The following is a 20,311-nucleotide window of genomic DNA, read 5'->3' as shown; positions in this document are numbered from 1 at the left end:
CCCCGTCTTTCCTGTACACTTTAAGTATATAATTCAATGTTCAGTAACCGTCATAGTCAACTTTATAGTTTAAAGTTTTCAAGGAAACCGAATTAAAGTATCTCATTTCTAAGCTTGTACTACTAATGAAATATTTAAGAATTTGAGACTTTGGTGTAGGGTACACGTTCAGATTTTTTTAACATTTACTGGCATATTGTAAGTCTATTTGGTTTAATTTTAAAGTGACAACATATGTGTATAGATTTTAAACTTATCAGGAGTTTGTAATTGTTAGCCTGAAGAATACATTTTATGTTGAGTAGTTTGTTTGTGTGTATTTTTTAGATTATTGTGCCAAAGTTTCATTTTGTTGGATGAATATTCAGTTTGTATCAATTTATTAGCATGAATACTTGACTTAATTTATTTTAGAATGTATGTTAATATATTGCTTTGTTATAACCACCCACAAACAATTATTGTAGATGATTATCAGATATTATTTCAAATCATTCATTGATCCAGAAGAATTACTAATTTTAAATTATAAGAGTTTGCTTGTTATTTATAATTTATTTAAGTTTATATTTATATCAATGAAAATTCGTTACGAAAATAGTTTTTAATTAACTAGGAATTATATTTTTCATAGGAGTAGAGAGAAAAGTCTAGAAAGAAAAGAACCTTATGGTAACAGAAGTATATGTAGTAAAGTCATCTTTAAGGGGGTTCGGTAGGCCCTATCTTGCCAATGTTAAATTTACTATATCGATGACCCGTTTTCTTAGAAACTACAGGAGATATCGGACTGAAATGGTTTACAAATTATATATGAGTTATGGTAAACTCTTTAACACGGGCAATTTCTTTTATCTACTTCTGATTTTTAATTAAAATTTTTTTAAATTTATTTATAACAATTTCTAATTTTTTATTACGTTTTGGCATGTAAAATAAAAACTAAGCCAATTATTTTAAAACCCCTGTGTTAAAGTTTAAATTATATTAGCATGTGGTAAAAATATCAAGTCCATATCATTTATAGTTTCTGAGAAAACGGGTAATTTGAATAAAAATTTAAAGTTTTCGGCAAATCGCAAATAAAGTATAAATAAACTTTTGTTACCTGTATAAATTTTGGTTTAGTGTATTCCTGCACCATTTTAGTTTAGTGTATGGCTTTTCTAGGTCCTCCTCATCTAAAAATGCTTCTTCCAGCTTTCTTTTTTCACTTTCTCTTTGTTGTCTGGCTTTTTTCAATAAACTAGAAAGCATGCGCTCGGCTCGTAGTACAAGTAATTTGTCTAGTTCACACATCACTGAGGATGTATTATCAGTAACAGTCATTCCAAGTTCTTTTAGCACTAGACATCTAGTTTCATTGCCCTTATTAAAATTTAAAATGGCATCATAGACTCCAAATTTTAGGGTTTTCCGGCCTACAAATACTGTTTTAGGTAGTCGCGACCAAATCACTGCATTGACCGAGTCGTTAGGGTTTTGTGACTTGCCATGAAGGCATTTCTTTAGTAGATTAAGGTCTGACAAATCCTGGAAAATAGGTTTTATGGCAGTCATAATAGCTTCAGGTATGTGCATGTGCTGACGGTGGTCAGATTTTTCTTTTTTGGCTATGGCTCGCTGGTATTTGCACCAACTGTCTTCACCTTTTTCACAAAGTCCGTGCTGGGGGGTTTCATTTGTAGATAACAGGTGAAAATATTCAGCCCATATAGCTTTCTTCATTCTGTCATTCCCAGAATTCCTCCTGATAGCCAAGCCGTAATATTTTTGTATAGCTAAGATGCGCTCATCGGTAAGTCGATCTCTTCCTCCAATAGTTTTTTCCATCAGAAAGAACATTTTTCCCACATTTAATTTTTAGTTTCCTAAGTCTTGAGCCCATACGCTTTTGAACATGTCCACAACATTCCAGTTTTTCAATCACACATTGGTCTCCATATGGCCTACTATGAAGAACTGTACTGAACGCACTTGAATCTCCGTCCCAAAGGGAAAAACGTCATGATATTGTCCTACATAAAGTTGAATAACTCCGTTTGTATTTATAGTACAATAGTGGGAGGGGTCTTAAATTAAAACTAAGATGCAGAGGAATACAAAAAGTACATTTTTGAAAAATTATGCCTACCGAACCCCCTTAAAATTCGTTCTGTTGCTATGAAAATGACCATTATCATAAATAAGTTAAAAACAACCAATTTGAAGAATCACATTTAGTTTTAGACAGATCAAAGTATTTATTTATAGAATGGCATAAGTGATAGAAAGCGGACTCATATCACAAGACATTTGGACTTAAATAACGGCTGTCAAAAACACCAGTTCCACTTCAACACATAAAACACGTTTCAAGACGTGTACTATCGAGCGGTTATTGTCCTGACCTCAACTGGATGTGACTGCTCGCCTTGTAGCTCACGTTTTCTTCTAAAACTTTCACTTTACACTACGACGAATGGTTTTACTAATATTTAATTGGGAAATTCTTGTATATATGTTGTATGTGCTACACAAAATGATAGTATCTTGGCATGATAATAATCACAATAATAATATCAAGGTATTGAGGCATGATTACCTTTGTCAAATTCAAAATCAAACGATGAGATATTTTTGCTTATTACATATTTTAAAGATAGCATTCCATCAGCAGATTCCGTTTAATGGTTAGAAATAACACTATGTTGTGAATTAAATTTTATCCCGTCGTCTAATGATTTGCAATGTATTTAACACAACATTGGTTGGTTTTTGACTATACAGAGGTAAGAATACGAAATTAATTTATTAATTGTACCCAAATAAGACACAATAAATGAATTTATATAATTGTCTTAGCATTGGCAAAGTCTATATCTCGTGGGAAAAATAATTTCTGATCGTCTGTCTGCCTGTCTGTATCGCCGCACTATCGTTATGTGGGTGTGTGAGTCTCGAAACAAACTTACATATAGAAGTGAACATTTCCACAACTTTTTATTTCTATATGAGTAACAGTGAGTTCAATTAAAATGCATTTCAATATGAGAGATAGCATGAGCATTAGACATTTATATTGGTCTTATTGGGTAGCTGTTATGGCAAACAGAAAATATCGTTATAAATAATTTTGTAAACAAACTCTTATTACGAACGTAAATACGCGATACTATAATGCTACTTGTGTATACATAAAAATGACTGTAGCTCAATTATTCTAACACATTCAACATTAAATTTTGGTAACCTGGGAGTACATTTTACTGTATAATCACATTTATAACACAAAATGTTATGACTTTTGCATCATATAGCAACATATTCTTGGAATGTTTAGGTGTAGACTTTATAGCAGTTGTAAAAATTCGCTTCGATTAAGACAAGAATAAGTTATAAAACGAAACAAGTTTCTTCAAAGAATTTTAGCTAAGCGTCTTTTAAGCTCATTATTCATAGGCTGACAGAATTTATATTTGTTTGATGGGAAGCCATAAATGTTTTCTTCTGTATAACATATGACTGTACATCTAACTACAGGTTATTTAGAGAAAAAATAACTATATACTTGAAATTTTGCATTGGACAGTACCGAAGCCTGTTATGGGATACGTTATGTGGCCTTCTTGTCTATTGTAATAGTAAATGTCTATATTATATAAATTCATGTTATAATATTTCTGTAATAATAAAAAACTATTGCATTCAATGTCTCATTTCAATCTTTAGGCCAGTGACAATGTGTTGTCGTAATACGTGTTAAGTACATCTTTAATATTCAGTGTGAACATGCGTTTTCTAAACATATCACGAAAAATTTCATAACTGTTATATATTTTATGAACAAGTATAAACTTAAGATCAGTAAATTTAGATTAAATATATACTCAATAAGCGATATTCCGATATTATAACACACTAAAGTTACCAAGCTAAATAACAGTCAACAATTCTTCTAGTTTATAAATATTATTAATTGTAGAAGTAAAATAAATGCAAAAAAAGACTACTACTGTTTAAATTATAGTATTAAAATTAAAATTACGCTTAAATCTTATGTTCTTGGATTAAGTTGTTCACGTAATTGTATTATGACTTAGACAGAAAAATATAATTAAATACATTATCCCTCCTGCGTATTTATATTTCATGGAATAGTATAATGCAAGATAATAATGATACTTTTTTAAACTAAATCTACGATACTCTATTCGGAATAATAATGTACACAATGTCATCCTCTGACGATTCTAGTAGAAGGCACAATATCATCTTTAACTTGGAAAATAATTTTTATAATCAATGTAATCGGCTTATAAAAACATGTTGTTCAAAATACTGTTAAATAACTAAATAGAAATATGAAATTTTTTAAATCATCTAGCAATACCTACAAAGTAAAAAACTTAAACCTTTTGACTAAATATAAATAGCCTCCAATTTCATGTCTTTAAATAATGTAGATGGTTTACGAACTTTGAATAAAAACATATGTAAACACTATTGTATAGTCGAAATATTAGTTAATAAATAATGTATATAAGGTGCTTATTCCTGTTGATGTTATGTTATGTTGTATTTTTGAGGCCTTATTACTATTAACCCCCTTAACAAATTTCAAGATTTGTGTTGTAAATACCTAAAATGTTAAGTAGTAAAGTTTCAAAAAGAAAAGTGTTTTGGGTTCATAATTAATTATAAATTGCTAACATATCCTGAAAACTTGGTCGTTTGAATTATTTTATAAGTATCAATTATATTACTTTAAAACTGGCAGTACAGACCCTATGAGATAGCTTTCATCTATAAATTATAATACCATGACTTAAAATAAAATGTTAAGAGAAAATGTAAGCCTATGACATGAGATCAACTAGCTAACAAATTCATCTTACTTTATTTACAATCATTAAGTCATTAATTGTAGATTTTAAAGTTAAAAAAACATATTTTGAATTTTTATAAGGTTATTTATATTTAATTGTTTTAGATGACGTATTTGTAAATTAGTATTATAATATAACATTAGGTAACAGTTTATATTAAGTTATAAAATTTCTTTAGTATATATTTAGCATTACGGTAAAATAATAGACCATAATTAAGATAATATACGTATTACATTGAAAATATGTCCTGTTGATATCAATTTAAACATACAAGTTTTAGGTCACTTTAAAATTATATTATTGCTCCGTTTGTACTAAAAATCATTATTAAAAAATATAAACATTTATAATTCTCAAAGGATCTCATAAAATACAAGCATTGAATATTTTTGTTTGCGTACAAATTTAGCTTTCACGAGGGATTTCTCCTTCTTTAATTTCGATATTTTCAGGGGAAGTTATTTTTGGGGGAGGGAAATTTTTTATATTTTTACCTTGCATTTCTATCTAAAAGGATAAAAAATATGTAGGTAGTATATTATAAGTTGGAGAATAAATGTACTCGCACTTGTAACCAACAACTTATATTGAACCAAGAATTAACTTAGTTGGGTAGTTAGCAATATCGAGCCAGATTATTATTGATCAAAATTGGAATGATGTTTTTAATATTTAAGTGACTATTACTATGCGTATGGTCTATTTAACATTTAAGAAAAATCTAAAGATAAATTTTAGCTACATTTTTTAAGAACGAATAAAATAAAAAGGTAATTAAATTTTATAGCTTATAAACTTATAGGTGAAACCAATTTTCTTTACTAGCAAATAGACTGTGACTCTAGGATAGTATTAAACCTTTGATTCTATGAAACATCAAAAGGTTGGCAAAGCTTTGATGTAAGATTAAATCTTTTACTTATAGTCCCTTTAAGCCATTCACTCATTTTAAGCTTTTTATTTGACTATATATATATATATATATATATATATATATATATATATATATATATATATATATATATATATATATATATATATATATATATTTATTTATTTATATCAATAGAAACGGTACACTAAAATCAGAGTATATTGCCAGTCACATACAGATGTTTCCGTATTTAAGAACTTTTTAATAATACATACTTTTTTATTACAAGCAACATAGCCAAAACATTCACAATAGAATAAATAAACAAATATCCTTCACAGAAATAGCCAGTCCAATAAATAATTTTGAGCCTAATAACAGTGCAAAACATAATGTAATATAAAACTAATTTCTATGAATATTGAGCAAATCAAAACGCTAGTTCAAAACATAACGGTAAAAGTTTAGCGAATATTTTTTCGGAACAAAGATACAAAGAGATAGGTCCACACGGCACATTGGTTCTTCAGATTATTCCTTCATCCTAACTACTCACTATTAGGCAGTTAGTTGTTTTATCTGGAACAGTTGAGGAAATATATAATTTTTACCCATATTATTAATATAAAAATCAATTGTGCCCTCGTAAATTTCTAATCCAGACTGTTTGGATTGCAGAAGATTTTCCGCTAAAACAGACCTAACACGATTTACCTAACATAATTTCATGTTTGTTAGGCTGTTTGATAAGGGCTATATGATGTACAGAATTACATATTACATGATACTGGATAGTAAATCGAGATGTACAAGATCAGACTTCAGCTAATATTTATTTGAAGGATGTATTGCCAGTCAGTTGAGCCATCCAAATTCACAGAAACACTTCTTCAGTTAAATTAGTTTTACCGATCCCACGTATGTAGAATAAGGAATATTTATAGTATAATAGGACTATTTAAGGTGCACTCTAAATCCCAAACCTGCATGGCCTACTTTGAATAAGTAATACGCTTTTGGAGTAAATAGATTTACAGTTACTTTAGATCTCATATCCATGTTATTAAATGGTAAAATATTTGATGGGACAAGTTACCAACAGAGACGTTAAAATTGTATAATATAGACAATCAGCACTCAAACCTGCTGTTTTCGTGATAGTTGTTAAATAGTATCCTGCACGATAACCTGAAATTCATTATTTCATTCCCAAACAACAAAACCCTTTGTCGCAAACTGAATGCACCAAAGACTGCTTAAACTGCCTCTCTAGGTTATCACTTCTAAATAATTTTAGTTTACTCTAGTCCGTGCAATCCATACATGGTACAGAATAAGCATATTTCATTTAGTTACTTTACTTTACGGCATACTGTAATTTACTTACGTTATAACTTGTAATTTATACATTATAACAATAAATTTATAATATTTGTATACTGATAAGTGTATAAATATCTTCTCTACATAATCATATACCCAACATTAAATCAAATGGCACTTTAAATTTCAAACTTAGTAGCCAACCAGCAGTGAATCAACATGTATTTAACCTATCAGCCCAGTGGAAACTGGTATACAATAACACAAAGCTTATTGTATCATTTTGTTAATTTCAATTAAGCTATATTGATGGCAATTTTTTAGGACACACCTTTTAATAATTACTACAAAAACTAGTAAAATACTTAAAACATGACACAGATTAAGTACAGTTTTCATATTGTCACACTCTTAAACGAACAGTTAACATAAAAATGCGTTTTTAAAGTCAGTATCACCCAAAAGAAGGCTCTTGCACGTGTTCACAAAATGAAAATTACAAATATTGAACACATTTCTGGTAAAATTAATGAAACTCAAGAACAGATTAATACCCAACAAGTAGGTGACATTAAAATTCATTCTAATATTATTTGGATATAAATCTCCAAAACCACACAAATCATATCCGTCGACACTCATAACGCACAAGATTAATCCTGCGGTGGAGAGGGTTGCCAATTACCTTCTGAAAATTCATCCCACACCGACCGGGATTAAGCGTATTGCGACAGAAAGCGAACCTTCACATGTTAATTTAGTTCCATAATTCTAAATAGATATCAGTACCCACGCCTCACCTATTCTGATTTTCATATTATATATATATATATATATATATATATATATATATATATATATATATATATATATATATATATATATAAAGTGAACGTATAAAATATACATATCACAACATATATTATACATACATAAATACACACACTTAGTTTTCTGAAAAGTTAATAGCCTTATTAGAAGTCGATAAATACTTAATATAATCTATATATACTATTTTACATAGTTATTTTCTTACATTTGTTGCATACTGTACATATCAGAGAATGTGCGAGTTGACGGAATACTCAATCCAGCTTTAGAACTTCCGTTTTATATTCAGAGAGCATCGCGCCTCACCCCGCCAACAATACCCTTGCCGCCGCTCTAGGATTTAGGAGCAATTAATAAACAAACCGGGTTTCCGGTTTCTGTACGGTGGTGTCGCTATATCTAGGTCACAGTTGGATCGTTTACTCGTTAGTGTAAAGAACACTTAGCCCCTGTCGACTTTTCCATTTATTTTTACGCTGCTTAAGAACCGGGAAAATGTTTACCTTATTCATCATTGTCTACGCTAATACTGCCATGGGTAATGATTACCAAATGTTCATAAATAAAAATATTTATTGTTTCGTTTAACGATGACTTTTATTTCGTGTTTGGGGGATGAATTGATTGATGTTAGGATGTGATTTACATTTTTAGCTTACTTTCTACATCAATAATCTGTTTAAATATATACTGTATATTTAAGAACTATAAAAACAGTGAATTACCTTAACTTAGATTTTTAATGGTATAATCTGTAATATTATTGCAAGACGGTCTTTCTAAATAACTACCTGTATGTTTTTAATATTTAACCTTCATACTCATAAAATGTTATTTAAATATACTAATAATAATGATTATTGGTCGTTTAAGAGGTACTGAAAGTTACTCCTTATGTAATACTGCTGCATCGCTTTTAAGGTATGTCTGAGCATCAGAATACAACAGGTAGATAAAGAATATAAATAACCGGGAGTGCCGATGGCCGAGGGGTCTAAGACGTTGGACATTGAGTCTGGGTTAGAGATAGCGCAGGTTCGAATCCTCCTGTCTGTGACCGTTGCACTTTTTATCAGTACCATCGACCTTGTACTGTATCGACTCTCCCCCTTATTCTGTTTGATAAGATCCTCGCACAGGCCAGTGGCCCATGAGGACGGATAGAATAAGGCTTAAAAGGGGATCGGTCTCTCCTTAAAAAAAAAACAAACATACAAACAAAACAAACCAAAAATATGTTTCACTATATTTTGTAAACGAGTATATCTTTATTCAGGAAGTAGATGTAAAATATAATACTTGGATAAGGCTGAAATAGCAAATAAGGTAACTATTGAAGTCCTAGTAAAATGTGGAGCAATTTGATTGATTTGATTCTTACACAGCTCAATATCATAGTAATCATTCGTTCGGCAAGATGTTTCTAGTTAAGTAATAAATTTGCTAACGTGTATTTTCTGTATTGGTTTCTCACATATTGGTTTTTACAATTGGTTACCAATAAAGTAATCCTACTAATTGATTTTGTTAATTTAAGTAATATTTGACAGGTGAAATGGTGTGTGTGTGTGTGTGTGTGTGTGTGTGTGTGTGTGTGTGTGTGTGTGTGTGTGTGTGTGTGTGTGTTGGTAGGTAGGTGGTAGCCTTCTTCAAACAATAATTCTTTAACAGCTATCAATCTAAATAAAAATGTTATAACTTTGCAAATCCTTTTAGATTAACACAGTATTCACCACTTTAAAACATTTATGCTATGAGTGAAAACTTCAATAATGTATTACGCCGTGTTTTGCAGAGGTAAGCAATATGCAAATACGTTTAATCAACTCCTGTCCTTGTAAAAAAATATAAAATAGATTACCTTACTTATGACATTGTTAATATTAAACGCCTACGGTAAGTTTTTCAATATTTCTCTGGAAATTAATCAACAAAGAACATGTAATTGCTTGTTATATTATGTGTGAGGCTCTTTAACATTGAGAGTCATGTCTCATAATATAAACATAATATGTGCAAGAAGGAGGCAGAGCTACCCTCTATTGCAGAGTTTAAAACGTCAAGGTCTTAATGGTGAGTACTATAAATTAAGCCGCAGTAATTCGCATTAAAAATACCTAAGATTTATTCGGTTAAGTACTGTGACCAAAATATAAAAGTGCTATGGTACGAAGGGTAGATTTAATTGTAATTTGAGTTTTGCTCCAGTTCACCTTCTTTTTATTGCAGTGTCTGCTATATGATGCTGTCTCAGACTTGACTCCTGGAATCCGAGTTTTCTACAGATACCGTAACTGTAAATGACGTACGTTATCTGTATAAAACTCGGTTGTTCCACCATGCTTAGAGGTCTTGTCTACCACATTGATTGTAGTGCTGTCAATTGTGTACCTGATGAGACAATGAGATTACAACTTATCTATATATTTATATATTCTCGTAACGATTTACGTGGTTCATGTTGAGCTTTCCACTTCGTCGAGTTTCTTTGGATCGCCTAGATAAATATGACTCCATATTCCAGGAGTCAAGTCTGAGACAGTGTCAGTTAGCAGACACTGCAATAAAAATAAGATGAACTGGAGCTACACTAAAAAATACAATAACTATAGTAATGGTAATTTATATTCTATTGCGGATATATTTATCTCTCTGGTATAATTAGTGGAGAAATCATGTTACAATGTTCTGTTTGTCTCGGTTAGATTCATGAAAACTTTTAATTCTTGGTCTGATACTATTATACTGTATAAAGTATATAATTTTGCCTCTAAATTGCATGTCAAAAGTAGTAGTTGGCGTTTGTTTATACCAAAAGGCCATTCGTACTCTAAAGGTTATCCAAAATTTTCAATCGATGGGCTGAAAAAGTTTTATTTCGATATGTCTGTCTCTCTCTACAATACATATCGGGAACTAAATATATATATATATATATATATATATATATATATATATTTAAAAAAAATAAAATTCGGCTGTATATATATATATATATATATATATATATATATATATATATATATATATATATAATCTGTATAAATGGCAACAGCCGAATTTAATTTTTTTAATAAACATTTAATCACAAAAATTACTTGCTCCACCGGGACTCGAACCCGGATCTCTCAATTGCCGGGTGAATGTGCTACTATTACACTACAGATATATATATATATATATATATATATATATATATATATATATATATATATATATATATGTATTTATATATATACAATAAACCTCAGGGGTAGTCGGCTTTCGACTACACGGGAGGCCTCCCCTTTCTTCTGGGAGGCTGGTGACCCTGGGGCTACCTGAGGCTAGCTGTGAGACTCTCCTTACAGTCCTTCTAGAGCTAAGGTCTTTCTCTCTCTTTCGGATCTTAGCTCGACATCTTTTATCTATCTGGGCAAATCTCGCCCACCTCTTCTTTTCTTCGACCCCACGTGGGTGTCACTCCCTCCTTCTTTCCGACCAGCGCATACCAGAGAACCCGGGGAGTGTCCCTGAATTGTCGCAGGGACTGATGTGTGCTTTGCACTGCCGATGATGTTTTCTCTGGTATGACGCCAGGAGCCAGCCCCTTCGGGCCCTAGTCAGGAAGTGCGCCATGGATGCAGAGGTCGGACTCTGCATTGCTACGGTCGGCCCCCGGCACGTCTTGTTTTCCGGTGCTTGGGAGTACGGAGGTTGGGCTCCAGGGAACTGGGGGTAGAGGCTCAGTCCTCGTGGGTACACCCGTTCCCGATTTTTCCGGGCCGCCGTTGTCGCATGATGCGCTGGTAAACTTAAAGTATGGAATCGCAAAAAACCCATTGACAACGATACAGAGAGGTTGAGGAAGGAATTCCCCCCTCTCCCTTTCGTGTACTGCAGACCCGTTTGCTAAGAGCAGTCGTTTATTGAGGTCCCCTCCTTCGCGACCTCATAGCGAGACTCCCGCCTTCGCATCTCTACAGGCCATGGCTTCCTGTGCCCCACAAGAGACGGGTACACCGGTAGTCTCTGATGAGTTTTCAATCTGAGGAGACACCAGTCAGAAGTCAGGAAATATTTTTTCCCTTGGTCTCCCCGGATGGAAGAACATGGAGTATGCGGCGGATACCATCTTCACGGAGGTAAAGAGGATGAAAGACGTTCTTCTCGACATGCGAACAGCTACGTCGAGGACAGAAGAGCCTAAGCACGGCAGTCAGGAACGGCATGATCTCTATGGAGTCGTCTCTTGATCTGATCGATACATTTTGGCAGGTCTAGAAGATATCGATGGAGAGACTGCAGAGAGAAAGCCGCGAAAAAGAGACTCAGGCCCCATCACCAACTATGGTGGCAGCAGCCTCTACCACGGCTGTTAAAAGAACGGCCGGAAGTCCCCCTGAACATCCAAGGGAGGAAAAGCGGCAGAGAGACGCCGGAGAGCCTGCTTTTGTCGACGCGACAGAAGAGAGCGAGTTTCGCCCGGTAGTCTCAAAAAAGAAAAAAAGAAAAGCGAAGGCCGTAGATAAGAGAGGGAAGAGGCAAGATCTACCTCCACCTCCTCCCCCACAAGTAAAGAAGCCGGAGAACTCCCGCGTTCCAGGCCTGGGAGGCAGGTGGTGATTGTCAAGCCTAAAGCTGGCAAGTCACACGCCGAGATTCTTGGTGCAATGAGGGCTGGAGTTACTCCCGAAGAGTCGGGCACCGTGGTACGCTACTTAAGGAAGACTGTCACTGGGAGGAGTATTACTGGAAATCGCAAAATGCGACGACAGAAAGGAAAACTCCAGGAGGCGATACAGAAGGCGGTGGGTGACAGGGGCGATGTTCGCTCCATTGTTCCTAAGGCAAGGCTAGAGATCCTAGATCTGGACGCCTTGACCACCGAAGCCGATATCTCGGACGCCCTAAGCAGGGAGTTTCCTGTCCTTGGTGGCGAAATTAGGGTTACCCTCTTCAAGCCTATCCGGCAAGAACAGAGGAAGGCCGTGGTTGAGCTGCTCGAGAGTGACTCCTTGACAGTACTCCGAAAGGGGAAGATCAAGGTCGGGTGGGTCGTCCTGCCGGATTCGGGGCCGTGTGGAGGTGGATAGATGCTTCCGCTGTCTCGGCTACGGTCACACTAGGAGGAACTGTTCCGGACCGGACAGGAGCAGTAACTGCTGGAAATGCGGCAGCGCCGAGCACAAGGCGGCGGTTTGCACGGGGGCTCCTTCTTGCGTCTTATGTACCGGAAACCCTGGAGCAAAGACGGATCATGTTCCAGGATCAGGTGCCTGCGGGGTTTTCAAGAAAGCCCTGGACGACAGGAAGGCCCCGTGCTAGGCCACGAAAATGATCCGGTTTATCCAGGCCCAATCTGCAGAGATGTTACGCTGCGGACGCAATCCTTGAACAGCTGGCCTGTGAGACCAAAGCCCAGATAGTGATCGTCAGTTGAACCCGTCCGAACCAAAACCAGCTCATCTTGGTTTTACGATGGACTCGGCACTGCGGCTGTTTGGATCGCAGACAGTCGTGGGGTCCGTGTACTGCGTCATGGTTCCGGTGACGGTTTATGCCTGGGTTAAGTTGAACAGCGTTACCATTTACAGTGTGTACCTCTCCCCCAATTACTCCGCGCGAGAGTACCTGGAAAGGTTGGAAGCGCTGGAAGACAGTCTCCGAAACGTCTCTGGGCGTGTTATAGTGGCGGTTGACTTCAACGCCCGTGGCGGTCGAATGGGGTATGCCCGTGACTAACGTGATGGGACATATTTTTGAGATGGTCTCGAGACTCGACTTGGAATTCGTGAATAGAGGGACAAGGCCGACCTTCCGAAGCACTCTCGGTGAGTCAATACCAGATATTACGATGGTATCGGCCGATTTTTTTTCCTTTAGTAGCGGAATGGCGAGTGATGGACGTCTACACTGCTAGTGACCACGAGTTCATCGCTTTCCATCTTATCGATAATTGGCTGCCGCGGCGAGCGAATACCCGAAAACACTCTTGGCTGGAATTTGGCTAAGCTGGACAGGGGAAAACTCGTCGAGCAGCTAGATCGTAGTATCGAGGCTGGTGTTCCGGGGGTTTCCCGAGTTCACTGAAACAGCTGAGGTTAAGGCTTATATCGACTCTTCCATGAAACTGATAGAACAAGCTTGCAATTCGTCAATGCCTCGAACGACCTTTACCGGGGCCGTCGCCAAGCCTTTTGGTGGACGGACGAAATCGGCGAGCTTCGAAACCGGCCTGGAAGCTGTAACTAGGTCGGCAGAGCACAAGGCTGCTAAGAAAGCTCTGAGTACAGCAATTCGTTTTGAGCAAAGCACGATGCTGGCGTGAGCTCTGCCAGGAGGTGGACTCGGACCCTTGGGAACAGAGGATACAAACTTGTGACAAAAAAGCTGGGAGGAATAGGGAACAGCACGGAAATGCCTGCTGGAATGATTTCGACGATCGTGGAAGCTCTCTTCCCAAGTCACCCCTGTAAGGCGGGAGGAGAGAGTAGCGAGACCGGTTCCAGATGTTCCCATTTTTTACGGAGCAGGAGCTTGTAGCGGCGGTGTCTACCATGCGCAACAAGAAGGCTCCTGATGGCATTCCAGCTGAGGTTTTGAAGATTGTGGCGGCGAGTTATCCCACTCTTGTCTGCTGAATATGTTTAATGCATGTTTGGCAGCAGGTGTGTTCCCGTCGCGCTGGAAGGTTGCTAGGTTGGCGCTGATCAGCAAAGGCAAAGGTGATCCGAACTCCCCGTCGTCGGCATACAGGCCACTTTGTATGCTTGACACCGCGGGGAAACTCTATGAAAAGTTGCTGAAAACCCAGGTTGCAGTCCGTCCATCGAAGCCGCTGGAGATCTCTCTCCCCGGCAGCACGGCTTTCGAAAGCGACACTTAACTCTGAACGCCATTACAGAGGTGATCAGTGCCGTCCAGCAAGCCGAAACAGCTCGTCACCAGGCTCGGCCGATTGTGCTGTTGGTTACCCTTGACGTAAAGGAACGCGTTTAACTCTGCTCAGTGGGAGGACATCCTAGAGGCGTTTTGCAGCGGGACTTCAGCGTGTCCGACTATCTCCTGGTCATTGTGCAGGACTACTACCTGAAGAACCGTCGGCTGTTGTATGAAACCAAAGATGGAAGGAGAACAAAAGAGGTCACTGCCGGTGCGGCTCAAGGGTCTATTCTCGGCCCAGGACCTATGGAATGTTTTCATACGATGGTTTGCTTCGCCTCGAGATGCCCCACGACGTCTACCTCGTGGGTTATGCTGATGACGTGGCTGCAGTCATCACGGCGAGGACTAAGGACTTGGCACAGTTACGCCTTAATCAGGTAATGATTCGGGTCAATGCCTGGATGACGAGCCATGGACTTGAGCTGGCGGTCGCCAAGACCGAAATCGTTATGCTCACTCGACGGAGAATCCCCACTCTGATCTCTATGAATGTTGGGGGTGTCGAGTTTCGGACAAGGACTGCGGCAAAGTACCTGGGTGTGTTACTCGACTGCCGTCTTCGGTATTGGAGCACATTCAGGCGGTGTGTGACAAAGCCTCTAAGGTGGTTATGTCTCTCGGCAGGCTGATGGCTAACGTAGGAAGCCCTAGGTCAAGTAAGAGACGGAGGTGGACGGAAGGATCGGACGGTCGCTGGACCTTCCCTCTCATTCGAGAGCTTCAATCCTGGATAGATCGTGGCCACGGGGAGATATATTTCTACCTGTGTCAGTTCCTGACGGGGCACGGTTACTTTATTAAGTACCTCTACAGGGTGGGAAAAGTCAGGTCGCCTCGGAGGGAAGATGATGATGTTCATCACACCTTCTAAGCTTGCAGGCGCTTCAGCGAGGCCAGGCGAACGCTCGCCACCACAGTTGGTGATGTTAAGGCAGAGACCATTGTGGAGATGATGCTGCTGAATGAGGACGCCTGGAATGCAGTCACCAGTCATGACATGCGATCCTTCATCAGAAGCGTGAAGACGGATGCCTGGCTGACCCCTAACTTCCGAAACAAGTAGTTTTGTCCTGGTTGGGATATAAGACACACGTAACAGGCAAGATGTCATCCGAAAGGGTTCCGGCCTGGGCCCTCCGTGGCCCGTAGGGGGTTTAGTGGGTAGTCCGCAAGGGAGTCCCACACTCCGTGCGCAAAAGCATTCCCCCTACGTAAAAAAAATAAATATATATACAATGACTTCGACGATGGTACTGTCACGCTATGAGAATTGAATGAGCGCGAGTGAAAAATTTTACATTGGTCTTATGGGTAACCGTGATGGCAAAGATAAAAAGCTAAATAGTTTCTAAGCACATTCATTATAATCATATAGTATTTTTGTGTTTTAATTCTACTTATATATTTACATTTAAAACAATTATAAATTCATTAGTCAAAGTCGTTTGCAAGATTTTTTTATCACACACTTGCATTGTAGTACCATCCCTGGCATAACGTAACATTTATTATTAAAACACTGCTATGAAACGTAACTTAGTTAACAAAGCTGTTACGTATCATCCGCTAAAAATTTGCAGAGTATACGAACACAAGATTAAAACGTATCATAATATTTGAAAAGATTAACAGTCTAGCGTATATGTGCAGAACTCCTCGCATTGTATTAAAAGCACTGTTGCATAGGATACTAAATATGGGAAATAATTCTCAGGAGCTGTTTATAGTATATATGAAAAACCATTGGATTATTTTAAAATCTCCATTCCAGATAGACAATATCTTAAATCATAAAATACTTTGAAATCTAAAGCAATTTTAAAGTTAAATATCGCCATTATTTTGTGGCAATATGGAATTGTGTAAAATTATTTACAATACCTTAATCGGAAGTATGAAAATCAAGTCTCTTTAATAAATTTGGATGGTCGTTATAATTTTATTGATGATATATAGATCTCAATATTGAAAAGATTAGTAATTTTATCGAAGAACACATTACTTGTCTGTTTAAGAATTAATGACTTCTAGTTTTTCAACACTAGGTATACTCGTAGTTCTTACCTGTCTAAAATAGGTTTTATTTTACTAAAAAGAAAAACAAGTATAAAACAAAATAAGTACTTTTCCATTTCTTTTCATCAATTCCTAAGAACACCTCCAATGCATATATAATGTTTTTAAATCCTTATGTTTAACCTAAGTAACTGTTAATCCTGAGCTTTAACCCATATTGCTCCAGTTTACTTATCAGAAAACATAGCTTCAAAACTTTAGAAACGTGATCTAGCCTTGTAGGTTTATACTTACATCTCTATGGAAACTGAACGTGATAATCGTATGAGGAATCCGATCTTGCTTAGCACAGGGCTTAAGTTTGTCTGGCTTTTGTTTAGTTCTTGCCAATGACTTTTTTTTTTAGAATGCCATGTAATATCTTGAATCAGGTCTGCTACTTTATGTTATGTAATTGTCTTAACATATTATTATTATTTACAAAGAATGTCGTTTGATATAATTGTGCAACATACTCATGTATTGATGAAAACCAGTTATTTAAGAGATGTCCATTGCTGCAGTAGCAAGATCAGCTGATTTTAACGAACCAAATTGTTTATCCCTAAATTAATAAATCTTATGAATAAACCAAGAAATTAAAATAAAAATGAAATTAGTTTTATATCTACTCTATGTCAATATAATTTTTCTTTTTGAAACAAGGTCTTCGAAACCAGATAATTCGTGGTTAAATAATTCTAAAATGTTATTAACTACTGGTGAATTTTAAGTATTTCTAATCCCTATGTTTTTAAAAATGTATAGGTTTTAATATCTTTTAACTTATATTGGATAATTCTACACGTTGTATTGCAATAATTTAATAAGTAACGTGTACAAGTTAAACGTTAAAAAATACGTTTCTTTTAAACCATTATGTTTGATATAATTTAACTACACCAACATTGCATTATTAAAAGTAAACACGTTAAAGTGATGCAGAGGACTCTGTTTACTTTATATAAATATTATTTAAGCAGGATATTTTAAATACCAATTTGGTCTGATTTACAAAGAGGAATGATTCTTGTCCAAGCGGCATTCTTTGAAATTGTTTATATTATAACAGTTTAACATTTCAAAATAAATGTTCGCGTCGCAAGTATAATAAGCATGTGGCACTATGTGGCATATGAAATATATCTTCCATATCAAAATATATTTCCTCTGTGGTTTAACGTAAAAGTAAATATAATATAATTATAAGTTTACTTTTACAACTGCACTCATTAGAGCGTAGTGTATGAAGATGCTGTTTTCACTAAAACCCGTTATTGACTTTTGGAAATTTTATTACAACGGTAACATAAGAAACACACAAAAATGGAAACTATCTATAACATTTTTGTACGTGCTGTACTCTATAACAAATAACATATGTTTATATTAGTTTTATGTGTTGATTTTGCCTATTAATAAGTAGCTAAACTATATATAATATACATGTGAGGTGCAATGTGTATGAGTTTTTCTCTCTTCTTTGTGTTTTGGAACCCGATTATTTTATATTACTTAAGGATTAAAACTATGAAAGATTTACTGTCATTGCTTTATTTTAGCGTAAATTGGGTGATTTAATTAGTTTCACATTTCAAAATGAAATTAATTTATTTTCAAATAAACAAATAACCTGATAAATAGTTAATAAAATGATCAGTTAAACATAGGTAATATTGTAAACAAATATAATTAAAATGGGATGAGAAAGGCAACGGAAACTTACTAAAAGGATAACTTGATAAAACGTTATTCTTCTTCGTCAGACAGTAATAATAATAATAATAATAATGTTTAACAATTTTCGTTACGATTTTATTATTTTAGTTATTTTAAGAATTTACAACATCAAACCATAATTAAAGTAATTAAAAGAATCGACAAACATCAACAAGGATGATTTACATAGCATTTATTATATTTTCATTAGTATTCTCCACTTTGACACAGTTACTGCTAGAAGTTCCTAAATAAAAATTACAAAATATCATATATGTACGGCTAATACGAGCTCGTATTTCAAATATTCCTCTATTAATATTTTTCTTCAGTACTCAGTTATCATAATTGGGTAGCAACACTGTTAGCGTTATATAATATTATATATATATATATATATATATATATATATATATATATATATATATATATAGTGCAAAAATAGTTGCCACCTATTTACGCTAATTGAGTACTGAAGAAAAGAATTATAAAACAACTTATTAACGATTTATAATTACTTAAGCAGAGGTGTATATTAGCGTCCGAAATCTTATAGTATATAATTATACTCTGCTACAATTACACTTACAGCAGTGTTTCAACAGAGAAAATAATAGATTAAATAAATAATGACCTATAAAAACAACTATTACATTATTTAAATGATTATGAGTTTTTTTTGTTAAATTATGTATTTTTTAAAAACATATGTTTTAATATAAATTAGTAATAATGTTTCAAATAATAATATAACTACCAATCACTCATTTCAATGTTACGGTTTAAAATTTAAATAAGGTATTACAACAATTCATTTACACAAAAATAACTATCCCATTCCAATCCAAGATGGCAAAGGAAATAATAATTTATTCGTATATCAGTAGTCCGGAGTCAATAAGTAAAGAAATAAGAAAAAAGTATCAAGGTACATATAACACTACCCAGTATAGGAGTAAATTTGCATATAAATTTGACAAATTGACAAAATATTTACATGGGCCAGTAAAAGTTGCTATCTGTAGCTTTCAAAAAGAAAACGTCAAAGCAAGCTTTTGACTACAGTGAACATTTTCATAGTATTATTTCTGTGGACCGCAGATAAATAATAATAATACATAACTCGCTAATAGTTCATTTATCTTAATGAAAAAAAAAACTATTCCTACAAAAATTTAATATAATATTAGAAAATATCATATACTTTAGGCCAATTTAAGTCAAGTTTATTAACATAGTTTCCATGTAGGAATTTTCATTCACGTAATATTGAATTCTTTCACGAATAAACCAGTTTTACATAATGTATGAAACAACTTCCAGAGGAATTCGAAGTTCGTAATATTAAATAAATTTATTTATACTATTAATAAACTTTCTAAACGCTGTAGCAGGAATAATCAAATACTCTCTGACCTCAGGTTTTAGATAGCAAAGGTTTTCTCGTTTAATTGAATGATGCTCGAGGCAGCAAAGCGAGAGAACCGTTAGAGGAATGCTTTTCATCTCGGAGCCAGTTTTAACAAATGTTAACTTTCTGCCACACATTGCGAAACTATTACTGTATGTAATAGATTGATCTATTTTGCAAATATTATACAATGAGCTTCATATCGATCTGATTTAATAAAGCATTGCTTAATCTAATATATTAGCGACTTTTGTAAGTATTCTTTACAATATTTTACATTAAGACATATATATATATATA

The sequence above is a fragment of the Homalodisca vitripennis genome, chromosome 2 (genome assembly GCF_021130785.1).
Source record: "Homalodisca vitripennis isolate AUS2020 chromosome 2, UT_GWSS_2.1, whole genome shotgun sequence".
NCBI classification, from domain to species: domain Eukaryota; kingdom Metazoa; phylum Arthropoda; class Insecta; order Hemiptera; family Cicadellidae; genus Homalodisca; species Homalodisca vitripennis.
This window is presented reverse-complemented; position numbering follows the sequence as displayed.